Source organism: Chiroxiphia lanceolata, chromosome 3, assembly GCF_009829145.1.
Source record: "Chiroxiphia lanceolata isolate bChiLan1 chromosome 3, bChiLan1.pri, whole genome shotgun sequence".
NCBI lineage: Eukaryota > Metazoa > Chordata > Aves > Passeriformes > Pipridae > Chiroxiphia > Chiroxiphia lanceolata.
The window spans coordinates 10,745,846-10,753,752 of NC_045639.1; the positions used below are offsets into that span (position 1 = coordinate 10,745,846).

The 7,907-nt window shown below is 38.0% G+C and overlaps 1 protein-coding gene across 1 annotated transcript in view; it reads right to left on the reverse strand.

Annotated features, from left to right (window-relative positions):
- WDPCP (WD repeat containing planar cell polarity effector) overlaps positions 1-7,853 on the reverse strand; it is a 148,008-nt gene extending 140,155 nt beyond the window's left edge. The window contains 2 exon segments of the mRNA XM_032681648.1: positions 5,471-5,551; positions 7,746-7,853. The gene's annotated coding sequence lies outside the window, so the exon portion shown is untranslated.
- Between the last annotated feature and the right edge of the window lie 54 nt (positions 7,854-7,907).

Here is a 7,907-nt window from a genome sequence, read left to right on the forward strand (position 1 = left end):
ACGAAGCCATGTAATAAGACTGATTTTGAGACAGACCTATTCTTTCAAGATGTATTTCTAATGCATTTTACAAGCCTTCCATTTCTCAAGAAAGACAGCCTCAACATTTACAAGACCACCTAAGTGTCATCCGAAACGTAGACAATTCTTAAAAGGTGTATTTTTTAAGAGTTTAGTCATTTCTGTCTAAAAATTACACAACAAGATGGTGTTATTACCCCGTGGTGGATACTCCTGCCTTCTCAGAGGCACATTCAAACAGATGATCATCTCTCAGATTTTAAACAATGACAACTCCATCTTCAAGAGAGTGTCTCACTCTACTTGCTCAGAAGTTTGGGTACAACTGCCTGAGGCCAACTAAGATGGAAAACCAGTCACCTTATCAACTTTCAGTAGGCCTCAGCTCCCATTAAAAGGAACGTGGCAATTCAGAGCCCACCAGTGGCCCTCAGCAGGCAAGCTGCTGTCCACCAGCACTACAGCAGATCTTGTGGTAGGGCTGTTATATTCCACCAGCTTTCATTACAGAAACGAGTGACATTAATTTGGCCAGAATAGAGCCTAGCATTGCAGCTAAACTAATGACACTGTTGATGAAACTTCACTAATTTATGTCCCACATGGCTACGTTGTAGCCATCTGGAGTATGCTGCTCTTTTGAATTCTCTCTGCAGGTTTTAAGTCCTTAAATCACATTCCCCCCCCCCAGTCTTGTTTGTCAGGCAAGTCACAACGGTCCAATTTCACAGGCAACCGGCCCACTACTGTTAAAAAACCTGCTTCTTGTTAAACCCTAAGCAGGTATCAAATATCACAACACAGTATTGACATTTTCCTGGACACTATTCTGCCTATAACAGTCAAAAGTGCAAACAGGAAAAAAGCCAGCTGCAGGTGGAGAAGAACCCTACTATTCCTCTCTAAAGATCACTATTTTTCCAACAGAAACACAGCACTTGCCCTTACTCTGCCAAATACCAAGGTACTTGATCAGACACTGAAAAATATATTCAAGCTAGAAATTTTCTGAACCTTTCCCCCAAATCTTGTTACCTGGGGATTCACTTCCGAAATAGCTTTGCTATCAAATAAGGCATATATAGGTTATAAACCCACAAAGCTTTAATCAGCACTTTTTTGACCTAAATTCACTAATGGGTTTGCCAAATTAACCAGCCCAGAACTGTGTGAATATATTATTAAACTCCATTTTGAGTTTGCATATTTCCTTAATCTAAAGAGTGAAATAGTCCTCTCTTTCATGTTTTATATACTTACAAAGATACCCTAAAGTTTTGTCTTATTAAGAGAAAAATTCCATAGAATGAGAAAAACTTCTTTGGTAACTTTGGGATCTTATAACTTGTAAATTAGCAATGAAAGCACTGAGATAAGTCTTTGGCAATATATTTGAAGTCCTAATGAAAGGGTCAGATTACAAAAAGCCATAGAGGGAGTATTATATGAGGAAGCTTTAAAGTTAGTTGCAATGTATTAAAAAACAACATTCAAATAAATTATTTTGCACTGCAGTATGCCAAGTTTTTGGAGATAGAATTAAAATTGGGCTTTCATTTTAGACCAAATAAAGCATAATATTAGACTATAATACTGCATATAGTAGTGAGATCCAAATGCCCACGGTGTTGCAAGAGAACATTTTCCCTCAGGCATTTGAAATTTAATGCTTCTTTAATATTCTCTGTTGGATATTGTTAGAATGGAATTTCAAATATTTCCTGCAATTTGAGTTAAAGATTACTGCATAATGCTGAGCAGCAAAAAATTTTTGAAGCGTACATCTAAAGCTGGCATAGTGGCTTAATGTCCTGTTGTTTCTTGCTTTAGCAAAATTAATTTCTTCAGTCTTCAACCATGAATTCACACACCACCTGGAGACACAAACCCATAATTTAACTGTGGTGTATTTCTAGCTCCCTTGCCTAACACACCAAGGCCAGACCCTGTATGTCAGGCAAAAATAAAAGGCCATTTCAGAGCGATACTTTCTATTCTCCTAAGTCAGAGAGTGAGCAACTTGAAAAACTGCATTTGGCTCATTATTGTCAATAAATGGGATTACTGGTCATGAAGTAAATGCACATGACATATTAAAAGTATATATTCTACTATACAGTCAAGGGTAAGACCTTTCCAATCGGACTCAAAATATTCAAAAGGCTTTTATCCAATTAAGATCCAATTTTTGCACCATACATATGTTAGTGCTTTACCATGGTTACTCAATACAGGTAAGGGTAGATGGCAAATGAAACAAAAAGGCATAGTTGTTTATCATTCTAAAAAAAAAAAAAAATCAGAAAAAGACAAATTATAATCACGATTCTCTTTGCTTGATTACTTCATGGAAAAGCCTCCTTTGTTCAAAGATGCAGCTACTTACTTTTACAACATTTGTGTCACAACGTAAGTGGTCAAGCTCCCAGTTTTCTTCTATGTGGTTCCCTTATCATTTATACTGGGCACATGCAGACTCACTCCTTAGCTCTCCCCTACAGGAAGCCTGACAACCCCCCTCAAAAAGGCTTGGAATGCTGCTTCAGACAGTAGGACTACCATGAGTTCAACACCATCCCAGCCCCACAGGACACCTCTAAATGAGTTCATAACATGACCAAAAGTTTTAAACATTGGTCCTCAGTCTCATGCTCTAAGAAAACCATCCTCATGGGCTCCAGCATGACCCTTGTCAACACTTTGAGCTGAAAAACCAACAAAAAATATATGACTGCATGTTTTTGAGCTACAGGAAACTCCAAGTTACATAGCATTGGCACAGCCATCAGAATCCACACAGCTGGAATTATGTGCCTACACTTTTCTTCAGAGATGGGGACAGTTTAGCCTGAATGAATACAAGCATGTACAAAAATCAAGTACTTCTGTTTATGTGAGCAGAATGAATAAATACAATTTCTTCTTTCTTTAATCAAGTATCAGTAAAGACACTGAGTATGGTCAGTACTATAAGCACACATGGTACTAAAGCCATCCATAGGCTCTGCTGCTGCATAAAAACCACTTTGGATAAGGTTTCCAAAAGCAGGCCAGATACCAAAATGAATCTGTGAAGCAGAAGAAAAACCTCCACACAGGACACAAAGCGTTTAGTTGGCTCTTTTGCTTATCAGTGATAAATTCATGTTTTAAAAGTTATGTTTAAAATATGGATAATGTCATTAAGATAAAAAATTATCAGTATTTTCCTTCTGCAAAGAATTATATTTTATACAATTAACGTCAAAAATCAACATAATAAGACATCACTCTCCTTACCAGGTATTTCTAGAGATATTTTCTTTGAAACACTATTCAATACTTGGGAAAAAAAAAGGAGAAAAATTTAGTCTATGTAATGGCAGCAACTTAGCTCTGTGAAAACACAGAAACAAATTCAAACACATGCTGTAAAACAACTTGAAATATTTTAGTCAAACTATGTGACTATAATTCAAAGAAATAAACCTAATGAGAAAAACTCTTGTCATTATGCAAGAGATTTGGCACGGAACAACATTCATCAGTCATTCTGACATGGAAAGGATGGACAAAGGAAGCAGATGGATTCGCCGCCCTGCACCGAGTCTAGAAAATGGAAAGTCATCACGATGGCTGCTAACTTCTGCTATCAAATTTATTACTTGATTATCAGGTTATAACGAACAAGTGCAAGAGGAAATCATATAAAAGAAAAAGCAAACATACATTCTTAGAAGAAGCTGTTTTTCCACTTGACTGAAAGCTTACCTCATTTAAAAAACTCAGAAGGACATCAACTTAATTTAGTGGGAGGAAGGGGTGGTGCTGTTTGTTTTGTTGGGGTTTTTTTTAAATTGTTGCAATTAATTAAGAGTACAAGGTTTGACTTGGTAGAACTTGAATTGTTACAAAGGTCATTTCTTGTTTAGATAACCAACCTGCCTCTTCTCCTCCACACACTGACATTAGTGAGTAGAAAACCCACACATGGTTGTCACAAAGTCTCTGTTCAACCAAGATAAAGACAGACTTGTGTTAAGGTAAAAGAATCTAGTAAGGCTACTTCTCAGGCACCAGGAACACAACTCTTCTATTCTCCTTGTAACAATTCAGAGATCAACTCTGCTGAACTTACAGCCAACACACCAAAGTCTTTGTGCCATGTGTGTGTGAGCATTTTGGCTGTTTGTTTTGTGGGTTGGTTTTGTTTCTTAAACGGGGATTCTCTATACCCTGCCCCTTGTAACAACCAAAAGAGAGAAGAAAATCTTCCAGAAATGGTGCACAGGTGGTGGATGATGACAGAGCTTCCAGGGTCTCTCAGCTTTGGGGGTGCACAACGGGGGTGCCATTACCAAACCTCTGGTCAGTGATGGAGCCCTGAACACCTGAGCTGCACTCCAGGAACCAGAGACCACCTACCTCAGATCTGAGGATGCACAGACAGCAAAGGAGGCCTGGATTGTTACAGTGTGCTCTGTCAAACCTACAAGTAGCTGTTTGTACTACTTAGAAAAAAAAAGAAATAAAAAAAGCACCTTCTGTTGACAATTTTTATTAAGATTTGACTCATGAATAGTTCATAAAGATTACTAATACATGTTCACAGAACCACAGATTATGCAAGTTGGAAGGGACCATATTACAAGCAAGCTATACATCATTTGTGTCTCTTTATAGGCACACGAGTACAGAATGTGTTATTGCATCCTATCTACCTCTCAAAAACACACTAAAGGTTGTATAAATCAGTTAATTATTAATTACTCACCTTTGATTAAAAAACCAATTAAACTGTTAACATGTAAAAAATAAGCCATAGGATAAAATCAAATCAGATCCATAGAAGGCAAAATTTATCCTTCAGAAAGTTTTCTGAACCACAGCGAGAATAAAATCAGGATTATAAGCAGAATTTATAGATACATCAGTTTCCTCATAACATTTAATGTCCACACAGTATCACATGACTGAAGTTCAGAAACAAACAGTGAAAAATAATGTTTTGAACATTAGCACTAGGAATAAAAAACAAAACAAATCCTGTATTGATTTTCTAAACCACAATTTTAATTCTTCTTGCTTATATCTACATCTTTATCTTTTATAAACTCTATAATAGATTTCTCACATACTTTACAAAACAGCTTTTGATCCTCTTAATTCTATTCCAGTATTTTTTTGCGATGCTTTCTTTTATTTCCGAAAAATCTCTTATTATTATTTCCTTGGACAATAATCCAGAATAGGCTTCCAAAACTGTTTCAATTCTAGTATTTCTAGGATTGAACCCGGCCATTATATAGTTAATTTTTCTTACAGAGTCTTAAACATTTTGAATGTTAATCATATCACACAGACTTAGCTACAGGAGACATGATTTTGTAATAACAATTGCAAGTGTCATACATAGAGAGGACAAAAAGAAAACTTCAAAAATTACTGAAAATTAAGCGTAAAAACTTACCTAAAATATTCATCAGTTTCTACAGATGGCAATGAAGTAAAAGAAATTCCCATCCAAAATACAGTTAAAGAACACAGCCAGCTGTTAACAGAGAATAATTAATTTTAAAATATACATAAAAAAATTAAGAGATGATTCTGGCAACTACCCTTCAAAACCACAAGTTGCCTTGAAAAATAATACTCGATCCCCAGAAAATTGAGATTAAAACATCTGAATACTTCAGTGTGTTGATTAATTACCGATTTCCACGTATTTCAATATCTTTTGATTGCAAAAATTTTAAAATGTATTTGAAGAATCAGCCAAGAGCCCAATTCACATGTACGCTAAATTTCCATTATTTAGCTTGCACATAATGTTTTCATTTATGCAGCTTTTTGGATTAAAGTGCTACACAAGAGACTCATACTAATAAAACATGGGGAAGTATTAAAGAATATTTAAAAAATTACACTTAAATTTTACTTGGAAAACATTAGAGTTTAACAAGTAGAAACAAAATGTAAGCCACTTAAGAAGGAAATGCTAGAATTGTTAAGTTTTGCTAAGTTTAAAAAACACACCACATTCGCAAAACACTAAATTTTACAATATCTTTAGTTAAGTCAGCATAGATGACAATTCAGTCTCTCTTGGACTAATTATACTGGAAACAGATTGAAAATAAACTGACAAACAAAAGCATTTACAAATGGCTTTCCGTCATATTCATAACAAATCACTTTCAACACAACATAACAACAAGATTTGTTGTTATCTCCAGCAGCAAGTAGTTCCAGGAGCACAAGCTTAGGCAAAAAAAAGGACCAAGAATGAAAAGGAAGTCTTACCTACAGAAGAAAGTTTGAAAGTTTCAAGTTAAGCTCTTAACTGAAATCCACTAAATCAATACAATCTGCTATGCTGACACAGACAAATCAGTTTACAGCATGCTGACAGTGATTTAGCTGAAAATTGATAAGGAATCAATTCAAACTGAACTAACTATGTTTGGTGGAAATTACCTTATGTGGACCCACGTCAGGTTTTGTGTACATTTAAATCTTAAATAGTGTTAATTAAGTCCATACAATGTCCTGGTGCAGAAGAGCTTACAGTCACCAGGGTAAAGCACCTCAGGACACTCTGGAAAACTCTGACCGTAAAACAAGCTCCCTCCTACTTACCAAGCTTCTCTACACTTCACAGCAAGCCAGACTTCAGCTTTGCTTGCAGCTATTTGGCTTTTAAATTCATCCCCAGAAGGGAAACTCAGGTACAATCTTCATTCATATTAAAAATGTACAGTTATTAACTGACATAAATCAGTACAGTTTGACATTTAAAATAAACTAAGCATGACTGTACCTTTTCCACTCTGACTGCAAACAGTTTTCTGTACTGCAGGAGCTGTCAGGGGTTCAGCTAAAGACTTGTTCAAGACATAGGACGTTCTGAATTGAGGCATGAGCACGACTCACTAAGAGGAGAACATTTCGCATGACAAGCATAAATATTTAGGTTTTACACCCACTGCCCTAAAGGAGTGACTTCTTATTTCTGTCACAGATTGTAGAAGAAATTGCATAAGCGTACAGGCTGTTTAGACTGTTTTAAAAAAATAATACTATCTACTCTAAGGATCAGAGTGAGATTTAAAACTAATCCTGCAGAAATACATTGGCACAAGTGAGACTTCACTAAAGATTTCACTGAATTACAGATTTTTTGCAATAAGGAATCCTGTCAAGATCTGAGGGAAAAGAAAAATCAACTGTGCCACCCAAGACCCTCTTTTATAGCATAACCAGCACAGTTTATGAAGCTGTATTTTCCTGATGTATTCACACCAGTATCAGCCTAACTTTTAAGCCAGGCCAAAAGGAATTGACTTCACCCAATAGTCCAAAACACAGGCAGACGATAAACTTTATTTTTGTACAAGAGGTCGCTAGTTCTAGCAGCGGGATAGCACAGGTAAGCTCTCAGCTTTCCCTAAAAATAATAAAGGGTTAAACACAAGCCGAGGGGGTTTCGTGAAGTGTGAAACGCAGCTCTGCACCATCTCTCCCAAGGCCGAAGGGAATGTGAGGGAAGACACCCGGACTCACAGGACAAAGGGCTGCAGCTGCAGGGACGCGCTGCCAACTCCCAGAGCAGGCCGGGCAGGAGAGAGCGGCGCGGGCAACGCGAGGGGACCGTGAGGGGACCGCTCCGCCCGCCCTCACCGGGGCTCCCGGGGACGCCCTCCCCCCCGGGAAAGGGCAGGGTGAGGCCGCGCACTCGCACCCACCGAGCGCTCCGAGGAGCCGGGCCGGGGCGCGGGGGGCACGGGAACGGCACCGCCAGTACCGGAGCCTGTCCCGGTTCCCCGTCCCGCCCTCCCGCCTGTTTCCCACAGCAACAGCCACACGCCGCTCCCTGCGCATGCGCCGCCAGCTCTTTCGCAATCTAG